Genomic DNA, 19,842 nt, shown 5'->3' with positions numbered 1-19,842 from the left:
ACATGTACCGTTCTGTAACCCAGTGTTATACAGTGACAGACGTGTACCGTTCTGTATCCCAGTGTTATACAGTGAGGGACGTGTACCGTTCTGTATCCCAGTGTTCTAAAGTGTCAGACGTGTACCGTTCTGTACCGCAGTGTTAAACAGTGACAGAGGTGTACCGTTCTGTACCCCAGTGTTATACAGTGACAGACGTGTACCGTTCTGTGCCCCAGTGTTAGACAGTGACAGACGTGTACCGTTCCTTACCCCAGTGTTATACAGTGACAGATGTGTACCGTTCTATATCCTAGTGTTATACAGGGACAGACGTGTACCGTTCTGTATCCCAGTGTTATACAGTGACAGACGTGTACCGTTCTGTATCCCAGTGTTATACAGTGACAGACGTGTACCGTTCTGTACCCCAGTGTTAAACAGTGACAGACGTGCACCGTTCTGTACCCCAGTGTTATACAGTGACAGACGTGTACCGTTCTGTACCCCAGTATTATAAAGTGACAGACGCGTACCGTTCTGTATCCCAGTGTTATACAGTGACAGACGCGTACCGTTCTGTATCCCAGTGTTATACAGTGAGAGACGTGTACCGTTCTGTACCCTTGTGTTATACAGTGAGAGACGTGTACCGTTCTGTATCCCAGTGTTCTAAAGTGTCAGACGTGTACCGTTCTGTACCGCAGTGTTATACAGTGAGAGACGTGTACCGTTCTGTGCCCCAGTGTTAGACAGTGACAGACGTGTACCGTTCTGTATCCCAGTGTTATACAGTGACAGACGTGTACCGTTCTGTACCCCAGTGTTATACAGTGACAGAGGTGTACCGTTCTGTACCCCAGTGTTATACAGTGACAGACGTGTACCGTTCTGTATCCCAGTGTTATACAGTGACAGACGTGTACCGTTCTGTACCACAGTGTTAAACAGTGACAGAGGTGTACCGTTCTGTACCCCAGTGTTATACAGTGACAGACGTGTACCGTTCTGTGCCCCAGTGTTAGACAGTGACAGACGTGTACCGTTCCTTACCCCAGTGTTATACAGTGACAGATGTGTACCGTTCTATATCCTAGTGTTATACAGGGACAGACGTGTACCGTTCTGTATCCCAGTGTTATACAGTGACAGACGTGTACCGTTCTGTATCCCAGTGTTATACAGTGACAGACGTGTACCGTTCTGTACCCCAGTGTTAAACAGTGACAGACGTGTACCGTTCTGTACCCCAGTGTTATACAGTGACAGACGTGTACCGTTCAGTCCCCCAGTGTTGTACAGTGAAAGAAGTGTACCGTTCTGTACCCCAGTGTTATACAGTGACAAACGTGTACCGTTCTGTAACCCAGTGTTATACAGTGACAGACGTGTACCGTTCTGTATCCCAGTGTTATACAGTGACAGACGTGTAATGTTCTGTATCCCAGTGTTATACAGTGACAGACGTGTACTGTTCTGTATCCCAGTGTTATACAGTTTCAGACGTGTACCGTTCTGTGTCCCAGTGTTATACAGTGACAGACGTGTACCGTTCTGTACCCCAGTGTTATACAGTGACAGACGTGGACCGATCTGTACCACAGTGTTATACAGTGACAGACGTGTACCGTTCTGTATCCCAGTGTTATACAGTGACAGACGTGTACCGTTCTTTACCCCAGTGTTGTACAGTGACAGAAGTGTACCGTTCTGTACCCCAGTGTTATACAGTGACAGACGTGTACCGTTCTGTACCCCAGTGTTATACAGTGACAGACGTGTACCGTTCTGTATCCCAGTGTTATACAGTGAGAGACGTGTACCGTTCTGTGCCCCAGTGTTAAACAGTGACAGACGTGTACCGTTCTGTACCCCAGTGTTATACAGTGACAGACGTGTACCGTTCTGTATCCCAGTGTTAGACAGTGACAGACGTGTACCGTTCTGTACCCCAGTGTTATACAGTGACAGACGTGTACCGTTCTATATCCCAGTGTTATACAGGGACAGACGTGTACCGTTCTGTATCCCAGTGTTATACAGTGACAGACGTGTACCGTTCTGTATCCCAGTGTTACACAGTGACAGGCGTGTACCGTTCTGTATCCCAGTGTTATACAGTGACAGCCGTGTACCGTTCTGTATCCCAGTGTTATACAGTGAGCGACGTGTACCGTTCTGTATCCCAGTGTTATACAGTGACAGGCGTGTACCGTTCTGTATCCCAGTGTTATACAGTGACAGACGTGTACCGTTCTGTATCCCAGTGTTATACAGGAACAGACGTGTACCGTTCTGTATCCCAGTGTTATACAGGGACAGACGTGTACCGTTCTATATCCCAGTGTTATACAGGGACAGACGTGTACCGTTCTGTATCCCAGTGTTATACAGTGACAGACGTGTACCGTTCTGTATCCCAGTGTTATACAGTGACAGACGTGTACCGTTCTGTACCCCAGTGTTAAACAGTGACAGACGTGTACCGTTCTGTACCCCAACGTTATACAGTGACAGACGTGTACCGTTCTGTATCCCAGTGTTATACAGTGACAGACGTGTACCGTTCTGTATCCCAGTGTTATACAGGAACAGACGTGTACCGTTCTGTATCCCAGTGTTATACAGGGACAGACGTGTACCGTTCTATATCCCAGTGTTATACAGGGACAGACGTGTACCGTTCTGTATCCCAGTGTTATACAGTGACAGACGTGTACCGTTCTGTATCCCAGTGTTATACAGTGACAGACGTGTACCGTTCTGTACCCCAGTGTTAAACAGTGACAGACGTGTACCGTTCTGTACCCCAGCGTTATACAGTGACAGACGTGTACCGTTCTGTACCCCAGTGTTATACAGTGACAGACGTGTACCGTTCTGTACCCCAGTGTTATACAATGACAGACGTGTACCGTTCTGTACCCCAGTCATATACAGTGACAGACGTGTACCGATCTGTATCCCAGCGTTATACAGTGACAGGCGTGTACCGTTCTGTATCCCAGTGTTATACAGGAACAGACATGTACCGTTCTGTATCCCAGTGTTATACAGTGACAGACGTGTACCGTTCTGTACCCCAGGGTTATACAGTGACAGACGTGTACCGTTCTGTACCCCACTGTTATACAGTGACAGACGTGTACCGTTCTGTATCCCAGTGTTATACAGTGACAGACGTGTACCGTTCTGTACCCCAGGGTTATACAGTGACAGACGTGTACCGTTCTGTACCCCACTGTTATACAGTGACAGACGTGTACCGATCTGTATCCCAGTGTTATACAGTGACAGACGTGTACCGTTCTGTATCCCAGTGTTATACAGTGACAGACGTGTACCGTTCTGTACCCCAGTGTTATACAGTGAGAGACGTGTACCGTTCTGGACACCAGTGTTATACAGTGACAGGCGTGTACCGTTCTGTATCCCAGTGTTATACAGTGACAGACGCGTACCGTTCTGTATCCCAGTGTTATACAGTGAGAGACGTGTACCGTTCTGTACCCCAGTGTTATACAGTGAGAGACGTGTACCGTTCTGTATCCCAGTGTTATACAGTGACAGGCCTGTACCGTTCTGTATCCCAGTGTTATACAGTGACAGACGCGTACCGTTCTGTATCCCAGTGTTATACAGTGACAGGCGTGTGCCGTTCTGTGCCCCAGTGTTATACAGTGACAGACGCGTACCGTTCTGTACCTCAGTGTTGTACAGTGACAGACGTGTACCGTTCTGTACCCCAATGTTATAGAGTGACAGACGTGTACCGTTCTGTATCCCAGTGTTATACAGTGAAAGACGTGGACCGATCTGTACCCCAGTGTTATACAGTGACAGACGTGTGCCGTTCTGTAACCCAGTGTTATACAGTGACAGACGTGTACCGTTCTGTATCCCAGTGTTATACAGTGACAGACGTGTACCGTTCTGTATCCCAGTGTTATACAGTGACAGACGTGTACCGTTCTGTATCCCAGTGTTATACAGTGACAGACGTGTACCGTTCTGTATCCCAGTGTTATACAGTGACAGACGTGTACCGTTCTGTACCCCAGTGTTGAACAGTGACAGAAGTGTACCGTTCTGTACCGCAGTGTTATACAGTGACAGACGTGTACCGTTCTGTACCACAGTGTTATACAGTGACAGACGTGTACCGTTCTGCACCCCAGTGTTGTACAGTGACAGAAGTGTACCGTTCTGTATCCCAGTGTTATACAGTGACAGACGTGTACCGTTCTGTATCCCAGTGTTATACAGTGACAGACGTGTACCGTTCTGTATCCCAGTGTTATACAGTGACAGACGTGTACCGTTCTGTTTCCCAGTGTTATACAGTGACAGACGTATACCGTTCTGTACCCCAGTGTTATACAGTGAGAGACATGTACCGTTCTGTATCCCAGTGTTATACAGTGACAGACGTGTACCGTTCTGTATCCCAGTGTTATACAGTGAGGGACGTGTACCGTTCTGTATCCCATTGTTATACAGTGTCAGACGTGTACCGTTCTGTACCGCAGTGTTATACAGTGAGAGACGTGTACGGTTCTGTATCCCAGTGTTATACAGTGACAGACGTGTACCGTTCTGTATCCCAGTGTTATACAGTGAGCGACATGTACCGTTCTGTACCCCAGTGTTATACAGTGTCAGACGTGTCCCGTTCTGTATCCCAGTGTTATACAGTGACAGACATGTACCGTTCTGTACCCCAGTGTTATACAGTGACAGACGTGTACCGTTCTGTATCCCAGTGTTCGACAGTGACAGACGTGTACCGTTCTGTGCCCCAGTGTTATACAGTGACAGACGCGTACCGTTCTGTACCTCAGTGTTGTACAGTGAAAGAAGTGTACCGTTCTGTACCCCAGTGTTATACAGTGACAAACGTGTACCGTTCTGTAACCCAGTGTTATACAGTGACAGACGTGTACCGTTCTGTACCACAGTGTTATACAGTGACAGACGTGTACCGTTCTGTATCCCAGTGTTATACAGTGAGCGACGTGTACCGTTCTGTACCCCAGTGTTAAACAGTGACAGACGTGTACCGTTCTGTACCCCAGTGTTATACAGTGACAGACGTGTACCGTTCTGTACCCCAGTGTTATACAGTGACAGACGTGTACCGTTCTGCATCCCAGTGTTATACAATGACAGACGTGTACCGTTCTGTACCCCAGTGATATACAGTGACAGACGTGTACCGATCTGTATCCCAGTGTTATACAGGAACAGACATGTACCGTTCTGTATCCCAGTGTTATACAGGAACAGACATGTACCGTTCTGTACCCCACTGTTATACAGTGACAGACGCGTACCGTTCTGTATCCCAGTGTTATACAGTGACAGACGTGTACCGTTCTGTATCCCAGTGTTATACAGTGACAGACGTGTACCGTTCTGTACCCCAGTGTTAAACAGTGACAGACGTGTTCCGTTCTGTATCCCAGTGTTCTACAGTGAGAGACGTGTACCGTTCAGTACCCAAGTGTTATACAGTGAGAGACGTGTACGGTTCTGTACCCCAGTGTTATACAGTGACAGGCGTGTACCGTTCTGTATCCCAGTGTTATACAGTGACAGACGCGTACCGTTCTGTATCCCAGTGTTATACAGTGACAGACGTGTACCGTTCTGTACCACAGTGTTATACAGTGACAGACGTGTACCGTTCTGTACCCCAGTGTTGTGCAGCGACAGAAGTGTACCGTTCTGTACCCCAGTGTTATACAGTGAGAGACATGTACCGTTCTGTAACCCAGTGTTATACAGTGACAGACGTGTACCGTTCTGTATCCCAGTGTTATACAGTGAGGGACGTGTACCGTTCTGTATCCCAGTGTTCTAAAGTGTCAGACGTGTACCGTTCTGTACCGCAGTGTTAAACAGTGACAGAGGTGTACCGTTCTGTACCCCAGTGTTATACAGTGACAGACGTGTACCGTTCTGTGCCCCAGTGTTAGACAGTGACAGACGTGTACCGTTCCTTACCCCAGTGTTATACAGTGACAGATGTGTACCGTTCTATATCCTAGTGTTATACAGGGACAGACGTGTACCGTTCTGTATCCCAGTGTTATACAGTGACAGACGTGTACCGTTCTGTATCCCAGTGTTATACAGTGACAGACGTGTACCGTTCTGTACCCCAGTGTTAAACAGTGACAGACGTGCACCGTTCTGTACCCCAGTGTTATACAGTGACAGACGTGTACCGTTCTGTACCCCAGTATTATAAAGTGACAGACGCGTACCGTTCTGTATCCCAGTGTTATACAGTGACAGACGCGTACCGTTCTGTATCCCAGTGTTATACAGTGAGAGACGTGTACCGTTCTGTACCCTTGTGTTATACAGTGAGAGACGTGTACCGTTCTGTATCCCAGTGTTCTAAAGTGTCAGACGTGTACCGTTCTGTACCGCAGTGTTAAACAGTGACAGAGGTGTACCGTTCTGTACCCCAGTGTTATACAGTGACAGACGTGTACCGTTCTGTGCCCCAGTGTTAGACAGTGACAGACGTGTACCGTTCCTTACCCCAGTGTTATACAGTGACAGATGTGTACCGTTCTATATCCTAGTGTTATACAGGGACAGACGTGTACCGTTCTGTATCCCAGTGTTATACAGTGACAGACGTGTACCGTTCTGTATCCCAGTGTTATACAGTGACAGACGTGTACCGTTCTGTACCCCAGTGTTAAACAGTGACAGACGTGTACCGTTCTGTACCCCAGTGTTATACAGTGACAGACGTGTACCGTTCTGTACCCCAGTATTATAAAGTGACAGACGCGTACCGTTCTGTATCCCAGTGTTATACAGTGACAGACGCGTACCGTTCTGTATCCCAGTGTTATACAGTGAGAGACGTGTACCGTTCTGTACCGCAGTGTTATACAGTGAGAGACGTGTACCGTTCTGTATCCCAGTGTTCTACAGTGACAGATGCGTACCGTTCTGTATCCCAGTGTTATATCGTGACAGCCGCGTACCGTTCAGTCCCCCAGTGTTGTACAGTGAAAGAAGTGTACCGTTCTGTACCCCAGTGTTATACAGTGACAAACGTGTACCGTTCTGTAACCCAGTGTTATACAGTGACAGACGTGTACCGTTCTGTATCCCAGTGTTATACAGTGACAGACGTGTAATGTTCTGTATCCCAGTGTTATACAGTGACAGACGTGTACCGTTCTGTATCCCAGTGTTATACAGTTTCAGACGTGTACCGTTCTGTGTCCCAGTGTTATACAGTGACAGACGTGTACCGTTCTGTATCACAGTGTTATACAGTGACAGACGTGTGCCGTTCTGTACCCCAGTGTTATACAGTGACAGACGTGGACCGATCTGTACCACAGTGTTATACAGTGACAGACGTGTACCGTTCTGTATCCCAGTGTTATACAGTGACAGACGTGTACCGTTCTTTACCCCAGTGTTGTACAGTGACAGAAGTGTACCGTTCTGTACCCCAGTGTTATACAGTGACAGACGTGTACCGTTCTGTACCCCAGTGTTATACAGTGACAGACGTGTACCGTTCTGTATCCCAGTGTTATACAGTGAGAGACGTGTACCGTTCTGTGCCCCAGTGTTAAACAGTGACAGACGTGTACCGTTCTGTACCCCAGTGTTATACAGTGACAGACGTGTACCGTTCTGTATCCCAGTGTTAGACAGTGACAGACGTGTACCGTTCTGTACCCCAGTGTTATACAGTGACAGACGTGTACCGTTCTATATCCCAGTGTTATACAGGGACAGACGTGTACCGTTCTGTATCCCAGTGTTATACAGTGACAGACGTGTACCGTTCTGTATCCCAGTGTTACACAGTGACAGGCGTGTACCGTTCTGTATCCCAGTGTTATACAGTGACAGCCGTGTACCGTTCTGTATCCCAGTGTTATACAGTGAGCGACGTGTACCGTTCTGTATCCCAGTGTTATACAGTGACAGGCGTGTACCGTTCTGTATCCCAGTGTTATACAGTGACAGACGTGTACCGTTCTGTATCCCAGTGTTATACAGGAACAGACGTGTACCGTTCTGTATCCCAGTGTTATACAGGGACAGACGTGTACCGTTCTATATCCCAGTGTTATACAGGGACAGACGTGTACCGTTCTGTATCCCAGTGTTATACAGTGACAGACGTGTACCGTTCTGTATCCCAGTGTTATACAGTGACAGACGTGTACCGTTCTGTACCCCAGTGTTAAACAGTGACAGACGTGTACCGTTCTGTACCCCAACGTTATACAGTGACAGACGTGTACCGTTCTGTACCCCAGTGTTATACAGTGACAGACGTGTACCGTTCTGTACCCCAGTGTTATACAATGACAGACGTGTACCGTTCTGTACCCCAGTGATATACAGTGACAGACGTGTACCGATCTGTATCCCAGCGTTATACAGTGACAGGCGTGTACCGTTCTGTATCCCAGTGTTATACAGGAACAGACATGTACCGTTCTGTATCCCAGTGTTATACAGTGACAGACGTGTACCGTTCTGTACCCCAGGGTTATACAGTGACAGACGTGTACCGTTCTGTACCCCACTGTTATACAGTGACAGACGTGTACCGTTCTGTATCCCAGTGTTATACAGTGACAGACGTGTACCGTTCTGTACCCCAGGGTTATACAGTGACAGACGTGTACCGTTCTGTACCCCACTGTTATACAGTGACAGACGTGTACCGATCTGTATCCCAGTGTTATACAGTGACAGACGTGTACCGTTCTGTATCCCAGTGTTATACAGTGACAGACGTGTACCGTTCTGTACCCCAGTGTTATACAGTGAGAGACGTGTACCGTTCTGGACACCAGTGTTATACAGTGACAGGCGTGTACCGTTCTGTATCCCAGTGTTATACAGTGACAGACGCGTACCGTTCTGTATCCCAGTGTTATACAGTGAGAGACGTGTACCGTTCTGTACCCCAGTGTTATACAGTGAGAGACGTGTACGGTTCTGTACCCCAGTGTTATACAGTGACAGGCGTGTACCGTTCTGTATCCCAGTGTTATACAGTGACAGACGCGTACCGTTCTGTATCCCAGTGTTATACAGTGACAGGCGTGTGCCGTTCTGTGCCCCAGTGTTATACAGTGACAGACGCGTACCGTTCTGTACCTCAGTGTTGTACAGTGACAGACGTGTACCGTTCTGTACCCCAATGTTATACAGTGACAGACGTGTACCGTTCTGTATCCCAGTGTTATACAGTGAAAGACGTGGACCGATCTGTACCCCAGTGTTATACAGTGACAGACGTGTGCCGTTCTGTAACCCAGTGTTATACAGTGACAGACGTGTACCGTTCTGTATCCCAGTGTTATACAGTGACAGACGTGTACCGTTCTGTATCCCAGTGTTATACAGTGACAGACGTGTACCGTTCTGTATCCCAGTGTTATACAGTGACAGACGTGTACCGTTCTGTATCCCAGTGTTATACAGTGACAGACGTGTACCGTTCTGTATCCCAGTGTTATACAGTGACAGACGTGTACCGTTCTGTATCCCAGTGTTATACAGTGACAGACGTGTACCGTTCTGTATCCCAGTGTTATACAGTGACAGACGTGTACCGTTCTGTATCCCAGTGTTATACAGTGACAGACGTGTACCGTTCTGTATCCCAGTGTTATACAGTGACAGACGTGTACCGTTCTGTAGCCCAGTGTTGAACAGTGAAAGAAGTGTACCGTTCTGTACCGCAGTGTTATACAGTGACAGACGTGTACCGTTCTGTACCACAGTGTTATACAGTGACAGACGTGTACCATTCTGTACCCCAGTGTTGTACAGTGACAGAAGTGTACCGTTCTGTTTCCCAGTGTTATACAGTGACAGACGTATACCGTTCTGTACCCCAGTGTTATACAGTGAGAGACATGTACCGTTCTGTAACCCAGTGTTATACAGTGACAGACGTGTACCGTTCTGTATCCCAGTGTTATACAGTGAGGGACGTGTACCGTTCTGTATCCCAGTGTTCTAAAGTGTCAGACGTGTACCGTTCTGTACCGCAGTGTTAAACAGTGACAGAGGTGTACCGTTCTGTACCCCAGTGTTATACAGTGACAGACGTGTACCGTTCTGTGCCCCAGTGTTAGACAGTGACAGACGTGTACCGTTCCTTACCCCAGTGTTATACAGTGACAGATGTGTACCGTTCTATATCCTAGTGTTATACAGGGACAGACGTGTACCGTTCTGTATCCCAGTGTTATACAGTGACAGACGTGTACCGTTCTGTATCCCAGTGTTATACAGTGACAGACGTGTACCGTTCTGTACCCCAGTGTTAAACAGTGACAGACGTGCACCGTTCTGTACCCCAGTGTTATACAGTGACAGACGTGTACCGTTCTGTACCCCAGTATTATAAAGTGACAGACGCGTACCGTTCTGTATCCCAGTGTTATACAGTGACAGACGCGTACCGTTCTGTATCCCAGTGTTATACAGTGAGAGACGTGTACCGTTCTGTACCCCAGTGTTATACAGTGAGAGACGTGTACCGTTCTGTATCCCAGTGTTCTAAAGTGTCAGACGTGTACCGTTCTGTACCGCAGTGTTAAACAGTGACAGAGGTGTACCGTTCTGTACCCCAGTGTTATACAGTGACAGACGTGTACCGTTCTGTGCCCCAGTGTTAGACAGTGACAGACGTGTACCGTTCCTTACCCCAGTGTTATACAGTGACAGATGTGTACCGTTCTATATCCTAGTGTTATACAGGGACAGACGTGTACCGTTCTGTATCCCAGTGTTATACAGTGACAGACGTGTACCGTTCTGTATCCCAGTGTTATACAGTGACAGACGTGTACCGTTCTGTACCCCAGTGTTAAACAGTGACAGACGTGTACCGTTCTGTACCCCAGTGTTATACAGTGACAGACGTGTACCGTTCTGTACCCCAGTATTATAAAGTGACAGACGCGTACCGTTCTGTATCCCAGTGTTATACAGTGACAGACGCGTACCGTTCTGTATCCCAGTGTTATACAGTGAGAGACGTGTACCGTTCTGTACCCCAGTGTTATACAGTGAGAGACGTGTACCGTTCTGTATCCCAGTGTTCTACAGTGACAGATGCGTACCGTTCTGTATCCCAGTGTTATACAGTGACAGACGCGTAACGTTCTGTATCCCAGTGTTATACAGTGACAGACGCGTACCGTTCTGTATCCCAGTGTTATACAGTGAGAGACGTGTACCGTTCTGTACCCCAGTGTTATACAGTGAGAGACGTGTACCGTTCTGTATCCCAGTGTTCTACAGTGACAGATGTGTACCGTTCTGTATCCCAGTGTTATATCGTGACAGCCGCGTACCGTTCAGTCCCCCAGTGTTGTACAGTGAAAGAAGTGTACCGTTCTGTACCCCAGTGTTATACAGTGACAAACGTGTACCGTTCTGTAACCCAGTGTTATACAGTGACAGACGTGTACCGTTCTGTATCCCAGTGTTATACAGTGACAGACGTGTAATGTTCTGTATCCCAGTGTTATACAGTGACAGACGTGTACCGTTCTGTATCCCAGTGTTATACAGTTTCAGACGTGTACCGTTCTGTGTCCCAGTGTTATACAGTGACAGACGTGTACCGTTCTGTATCACAGTGTTATACAGTGACAGACGTGTGCCGTTCTGTACCCCAGTGTTATACAGTGACAGACGTGGACCGATCTGTACCACAGTGTTATACAGTGACAGACGTGTACCGTTCTGTATCCCAGTGTTATACAGTGACAGACGTGTACCGTTCTTTACCCCAGTGTTGTACAGTGACAGAAGTGTACCGTTCTGTACCCCAGTGTTATACAGTGACAGACGTGAACCGTTCTGTACCCCAGTGTTATACAGTGACAGACGTGTACCGTTCTGTATCCCAGTGTTATACAGTGAGAGACGTGTACCGTTCTGTGCCCCAGTGTTAAACAGTGACAGACGTGTACCGTTCTGTACCCCAGTGTTATACAGTGAGAGACGTGTACTGTTCTGTATCCCAGTGTTAGACAGTGACAGACGTGTACCGTTCTGTACCCCAGTGTTATACAGTGACAGACGTGTACCGTTCTATATCCCAGTGTTATACAGGGACAGACGTGTACCGTTCTGTATCCCAGTGTTATACAGTGACAGACGTGTACCGTTCTGTATCCCAGTGTTATACAGTGACAGGCGTGTACCGTTCTGTATCCCAGTGTTATACAGTGACAGCCGTGTACCGTTCTGTATCCCAGTGTTATACAGTGAGCGACGTGTACCGTTCTGTATCCCAGTGTTATACAGTGACAGGCGTGTACCGTTCTGTATCCCAGTGTTATACAGTGACAGACGTGTACCGTTCTGTATCCCAGTGTTATACAGGAACAGACGTGTACCGTTCTGTATCCCAGTGTTATACAGGGACAGACGTGTACCGTTCTATATCCCAGTGTTATACAGGGACAGACGTGTACCGTTCTGTATCCCAGTGTTATACAGTGACAGACGTGTACCGTTCTGTATCCCAGTGTTATACAGTGACAGACGTGTACCGTTCTGTACCCCAGTGTTAAACAGTGACAGACGTGTACCGTTCTGTACCCCAACGTTATACAGTGACAGACGTGTACCGTTCTGTACCCCAGTGTTATACAGTGACAGACGTGTACCGTTCTGTACCCCAGTGTTATACAATGACAGACGTGTACCGTTCTGTACCCCAGTGATATACAGTGACAGACGTGTACCGATCTGTATCCCAGCGTTATACAGTGACAGGCGTGTACCGTTCTGTATCCCAGTGTTATACAGGAACAGACATGTACCGTTCTGTATCCCAGTGTTATGCAGTGACAGACGTGTACCGTTCTGTACCCCAGGGTTATACAGTGACAGACGTGTACCGTTCTGTACCCCACTGTTATACAGTGACAGACGTGTACCGTTCTGTATCCCAGTGTTATACAGTGACAGACGTGTACCGTTCTGTACCCCAGGGTTATACAGTGACAGACGTGTACCGTTCTGTACCCCACTGTTATACAGTGACAGACGTGTACCGATCTGTATCCCAGTGTTATACAGTGACAGACGTGTACCGTTCTGTATCCCAGTGTTATACAGTGACAGACGTGTACCGTTCTGTACCCCAGTGTTATACAGTGAGAGACGTGTACCGTTCTGGACACCAGTGTTATACAGTGACAGGCGTGTACCGTTCTGTATCCCAGTGTTATACAGTGACAGACGCGTACCGTTCTGTATCCCAGTGTTATACAGTGAGAGACGTGTACCGTTCTGTACCCCAGTGTTATACAGTGAGAGACGTGTACGGTTCTGTACCCCAGTGTTATACAGTGACAGGCGTGTACCGTTCTGTATCCCAGTGTTATACAGTGACAGACGCGTACCGTTCTGTATCCCAGTGTTATACAGTGACAGGCGTGTGCCGTTCTGTGCCCCAGTGTTATACAGTGACAGACGCGTACCGTTCTGTACCTCAGTGTTGTACAGTGACAGACGTGTACCGTTCTGTACCCCAATGTTATACAGTGACAGACGTGTACCGTTCTGTATCCCAGTGTTATACAGTGAAAGACGTGGACCGATCTGTACCCCAGTGTTATACAGTGACTGACGTGTGCCGTTCTGTAACCCAGTGTTATACAGTGACAGACGTGTACCGTTCTGTATCCCAGTGTTATACAGTGACAGACGTGTACCGTTCTGTATCCCAGTGTTATACAGTGACAGACGTGTACCGTTCTGTATCCCAGTGTTATACAGTGACAGACGTGTACCGTTCTGTATCCCAGTGTTATACAGTGACAGACGTGTACCGTTCTGTAGCCCAGTGTTGAACAGTGAAAGAAGTGTACCGTTCTGTACCGCAGTGTTATACAGTGACAGACGTGTACCGTTCTGTACCACAGTGTTATACAGTGACAGACGTGTACCGTTCTGTACCCCAGTGTTGTACAGTGACAGAAGTGTACCGTTCTGTTTCCCAGTGTTATACAGTGACATACGTATACCGTTCTGTACCCCAGTGTTATACAGTGAGAGACATGTACCGTTCTGTATCCCAGTGTTATACAGTGACAGACGTGTACCGTTCTGTATCCCAGTGTTATACAGTGAGGGACGTGTACCGTTCTGTATCCCATTGTTATACAGTGTCAGACGTGTACCGTTCTGTATCCCAGTGTTATACAGTGAGCGACATGTACCGTTCTGTACCGCAGTGTTATACAGTGAGAGACGTGTACGGTTCTGTATCCCAGTGTTATACAGTGACAGACGTGTACCGTTCTGTATCCCAGTGTTATACAGTGAGCGACATGTACCGTTCTGTACCCCAGTGTTATACAGTGTCAGACGTGTCCCGTTCTGTATCCCAGTGTTATACAGTGACAGACATGTACCGTTCTGTACCCCAGTGTTATACAGTGACAGACGTGTACCGTTCTGTATCCCAGTGTTCGACAGTGACAGACGTGTACCGTTCTGTGCCCCAGTGTTATACAGTGACAGACGCGTACCGTTCTGTACCTCAGTGTTGTACAGTGAAAGAAGTGTACCGTTCTGTACCCCAGTGTTATACAGTGACAAACGTGTACCGTTCTGTAACCCAGTGTTATACAGTGACAGACGTGTACCGTTCTGTACCACAGTGTTATACAGTGACAGACGTGTACCGTTCTGTTTCCCAGTGTTATACAGTGACAGACGTATACCGTTCTGTACCCCAGTGTTATACAGTGAGAGACATGTACCGTTCTGTAACCCAGTGTTATACAGTGACAGACGTGTACCGTTCTGTATCCCAGTGTTATACAGTGAGGGACGTGTACCGTTCTGTATCCCAGTGTTATACAGTGTCAGACGTGTACCGTTCTGTACCGCAGTGTTATACAGTGAGAGACGTGTACCGTTCTGTATCCCAGTGTTATAAAGTGAGCGACATGTACCGTTCTATACCCCAGTGTTATACAGTGTCAGACGTGTCCCGTTCTGTATCCCAGTGTTATACAGTGACAGACGCGTACCGTTCTGTACCTCAGTGTTGTACAGTGAAAGAAGTGTACCGTTCTGTACCCCAGTGTTATACAGTGACAGACGTGTACCGTTCTGTAACCCAGTGTTATACAGTGACAGACGTGTACCGTTCTGTATCCCAGTGTTATACAGTGACAGACGTGTACCGTTCTGTACCCCAGTGTTATACAGTGAAAGACGTGTACCGTTCTGTACCCCAGTGTTATACAGTGACAGACGTGTACCGTTCTGTATCCCAGTGTTATACAGTGACAGACGTGTACCGTTCTGTACCCCAGTGTTATACAGTGACAGACGTGTACCGTTCTGTATCCCAGTGTTATACAGTGACAGATGTGGACCGATCTGTACCACAGTGTTATACAGTGACAGACGTGTACCGTTCTGTATCGCAGTGTTATCCAGTGACAGACGTGTACCGTTCTGTACCCCAGTGTTGTACAGTGACAGAAGTGTACCGTTCTGTACCCCAGTGTTATACAGTGACAGACGTGTACCGTTCTGTACCCCAGTGTTATACAGTGACAGACGTGTACCGTTCTGTACCCCAGTGTTGAACATTGACAGAAGTGTACCGTTCTGTACCCCAGTGTTATACAGTGACAGACGTGTACCGTTCTGTATCGCAGTGTTATCCAGTGACAGACGTGTACCGTCTGTACCCCAGTGTTGTACAGTGACAGAAGTGTACCGTTCTGTACCCCAGTGTTATACAGTGACAGACGTGTACCGTTCTGTACCCCAGTGTTATACAGTGACAGACGTGTACCGTTCTGTACCCCAGTGTTGAACATTGACAGAAGTGTACCGTTCTGTACCCCAGTGTTATACAGTGACAGACGTGTACCGTTCTGTACCACAGTGTTATACAGTGACAGACGTGTACCGTTCTGTACCCCAGTGTTGTACAGTGACAGAAGTGTACCGTTCTGTTTCCCAGTGTTATACAGTGACAGACGTATACCGTTCTGTACCCCAGTGTTATACAGTGAGAGACATGTACCGTTCTGTATCCCAGTGTTATACAGTGACAGACGTGTACCGTTCTGTATCCCAGTGTTATACAGTGAGGGACGTGTACCGTTCTGTATCCCAGTGTTATACAGTGAGAGACGTGTACCGTTCTGTATCCCAGTGTTATACAGTGACAGACGCGTACCGTTCTGTATCCCAGTGTTATACAGTGACAGACGTGTACCGTTCTGTACCCCAGTGTTAGACAGTGACAGACGTGTACCGTTCTGTATCCCAGTGTTATACAGTGAGCGACATGTACCGTTCTGTACCCCAGTGTTATACAGTGACAGACGTGTACCGTTCTGTACCCCAGTGTTATACAGTGACAGACGTGTACCGTTCTGTACCCCAGTGTTATACAATGACAGACGTGTACCGTTCTGTACCCCAGTGTTATACAGTGACAGACGTGTACCGTTCTGTATCCCAGTGTTATACAGTGATAGACGTGTACCGTTCTGTATCCCAGTGTTATACAGTGACAGACGTGTACCGTTCTGTATCCCACTGTTATACATTGACAGGCGTGTACCGTTCTGTATCCCAGTGTTATACAGTGACAGACGTGTCCCGTTCTGTACCCCAATGTTATACAGACACAGGCGTGTACCGTTCTGTATCCCAGTGTTTTACAGTGACAGACGCGTACCGTTCTGTATCCCAGTGTATACAGTGACAGACATGTACCGTTCTGTATCCCAGTGTTATACAGTGACAGACGTGTACCGTTCTGTATCCCAGTGTTATACAGTGAGGGACGTGTACCGTTCTGTATCCCAGTGTTATACAGTGTCAGACGTGTACCGTTCTGTACTGCAGTGTTATACAGTGAGAGACGTGTACCGTTCTGTATCCCAGTGTTATACAGTGAGCGACATGTACCGTTCTGTACCCCAGTGTTATACAGTGACAGACGTGTACCGTTCTATACCCCAGTGTTATACAGTGACAGAAGTGTACCGTTCTGTACCCCAGTGTTATACAGTGACAGACGTGTACCGTTCTGTACCCCGGTGTTATACAGTGACAGACGTGTACCGTTCTGTACCCCAGTGTTGTACAGTGACAGAAGTGTACCGTTCTGTTTCCCAGTGTTATACAGTGACAGACGTATACCGTTCTGTACCCCAGTGTTATACAGTGAGAGACATGTACCGTTCTGTATCCCAGTGTTATACAGTGACAGACGTGTACCGTTCTGTATCCCAGTGTTAAACAGTGAGGGACGTGTACCGTTCTGTATCCCAGTGTTATACAGTGACAGACGTGTACCGTTCTGTACCCCAGTGTTATACAGTGAGAGACGTGTACCGTTCTGTATCCCAGTGTTATACAGTGAGCGACATGTACCGTTCTGTACCCCAGTGTTATACAGTGTCAGACGTGTCCCGTTCTGTATCCCAGTGTTATACAGTGACAGACATGTACCGTTCTGTACCCCAGTGTTATACAGTGACAGACGTGTACCGTTCTGTATCCCAGTGTTATACAGTGAGGGACGTGTACCGTTCTGTATCCCAGTGTTATACAGTGTCAGACGTGTACCGTTCTGTATCCCAGTGTTATACAGTGAGAGACGTGTACCGTTCTGTATCCCAGTGTTATACAGTGACAGACGTGTACCGTTCTGTATCCCAGTGTTCTACAGTGACAGACGTGTACCGTTCTGTACCTCAGTGTTGTACAGTGAAAGAAGTGTACCGTTCTGTATCCCAGTGTTATACAGTGACAGACATGTACCGTTCTGTATCCCAGTGTTATACAGTGTGCGACATGTACCGTTCTGTACCCCAGTGTTATACAGTGTCAGACGTGTCCCGTTCTGTATCCCAGTGTTATACAGTGACAGACATGTACCGTTCTGTACCCCAGTGTTATACAGTGACAGACGTGTACCGTTCTGTATCCCAGTGTTATACAGTGACAGACGCGTACCGTTCTGTACCTCAGTGTTGTACAGTGAAAGAAGTGTACCGTTCTGTACCCCAGTGTTATACAGTGACAAACGTGTACCGTTCTGTAACCCAGTGTTATACCGTGACAGACGTGTACCGTTCTGTATCCCAGTGTTATACAGTGACAGACGTGTACCGTTCTGTATCCCAGTGTTATACAGTGACAGACGTGTACCGTTCTGTACCCCAGTGTTATACAGTGACAGACGTGTACCGTTCTGTATCCCAGTGTTATACAGTGACAGACGTGTACCGTTCTGTATCCCAGTGTTATACAGTGAGGGACGTGTACCGTTCTGTATCCCAGTGTTATACAGTGAGAGACGTGTACCGTTCTGTATCCCAGTGTTATACAGTGACAGACGCGTACCGTTCTGTATCCCAGTGTTATACAGTGACAGACGTGTACCGTTCTGTACCCCAGTGTTAGACAGTGACAGACGTGTACCGTTCTGTATCCCAATGTTATACAGTGAGCGACATGTACCGTTCTGTACCCCAGTGTTATACAGTGACAGACGTGTACCGTTCTGTACCCCAATGTTATATAGTGACAGACGTGTACTGTTCTGTACCCCAGTGTTATACAATGACAGACGTGTACCGTTCTGTACCCCAGTGTTATACAGTGACAGACGTGTACCGTTCTGTATCCCAGTGTTATACAGTGACAGACGTGTACCGTTCTGTATCCCAGTGTTATACAGTGACAGACGTGTACCGTTCTGTATCCCACTGTTATACATTGACAGGCGTGTACCGTTCTGTATCCCAGTGTTATACAGTGACAGACGTGTCCTGTTCTGTACCCCAATGTTATACAGACACAGGCGTGTACCGTTCTGTATCCCAGTGTTATACAGTGACAGACGCGTACCGTTCTGTATCCCAGTGTATACAGTGACAGACATGTACCGTTCTGTATCCCAGTGTTATACAGTGACAGACGTGTACCGTTCTGTATCCCAGTGTTATACAGTGAGGGACGTGTACCGTTCTGTATCCCAGTGTTATACAGTGTCAGACGTGTACCGTTCTGTACCGCAGTGTTATACAGTGAGAGACGTGTACCGTTCTGTATCCCAGTGTTATACAGTGAGCGACATGTACCGTTCTGTACCCCAGTGTTATACAGTGACAGACGTGTACCGTTCTGTACCCCAGTGTTGAACAGTGACAGAAGTGTACCGTTCTGTACCCCAGTGTTATACAGTGACAGACGTGTACCGTTCTGTACCCCGGTGTTATACAGTGACAGACGTGTACCGTTCTGTACCCCAGTGTTGTACAGTGACAGAAGTGTACCGTTCTGTTTCCCAGTGTTATACAGTGACAGACGTGTACCGTTCTGTACCCCAGTGTTATACAGTGACAGACGTGTACCGTTCTGTACCCCAATGTTATACAGTGACAGACGTGTACTGTTCTGTACCCCAGTGTTATACAATGACAGACGTGTACCGTTCTGTACCCCAGTGTTATACAGTGACAGACGTGTACCGTTCTGTATCCCAGTGTTATACAGTGACAGACGTGTACCGTTCTGTATCCCAGTGTTATACAGTGACAGACGTGTACCGTTCTGTATCCCACTGTTATACATTGACAGGCGTGTACCGTTCTGTATCCCAGTGTTATACAGTGACAGACGTGTCCTGTTCTGTACCCCAATGTTATACAGACACAGGCGTGTACCGTTCTGTATCCCAGTGTTATACAGTGACAGACGCGTACCGTTCTGTATCCCAGTGTATACAGTGACAGACATGTACCGTTCTGTATCCCAGTGTTATACAGT

The sequence above is a fragment of the Scyliorhinus torazame genome, chromosome 4 (assembly GCF_047496885.1).
Source record: "Scyliorhinus torazame isolate Kashiwa2021f chromosome 4, sScyTor2.1, whole genome shotgun sequence".
Lineage (NCBI taxonomy): Eukaryota > Metazoa > Chordata > Chondrichthyes > Carcharhiniformes > Scyliorhinidae > Scyliorhinus > Scyliorhinus torazame.
Note: the sequence above shows the minus strand (reverse complement) of the source record.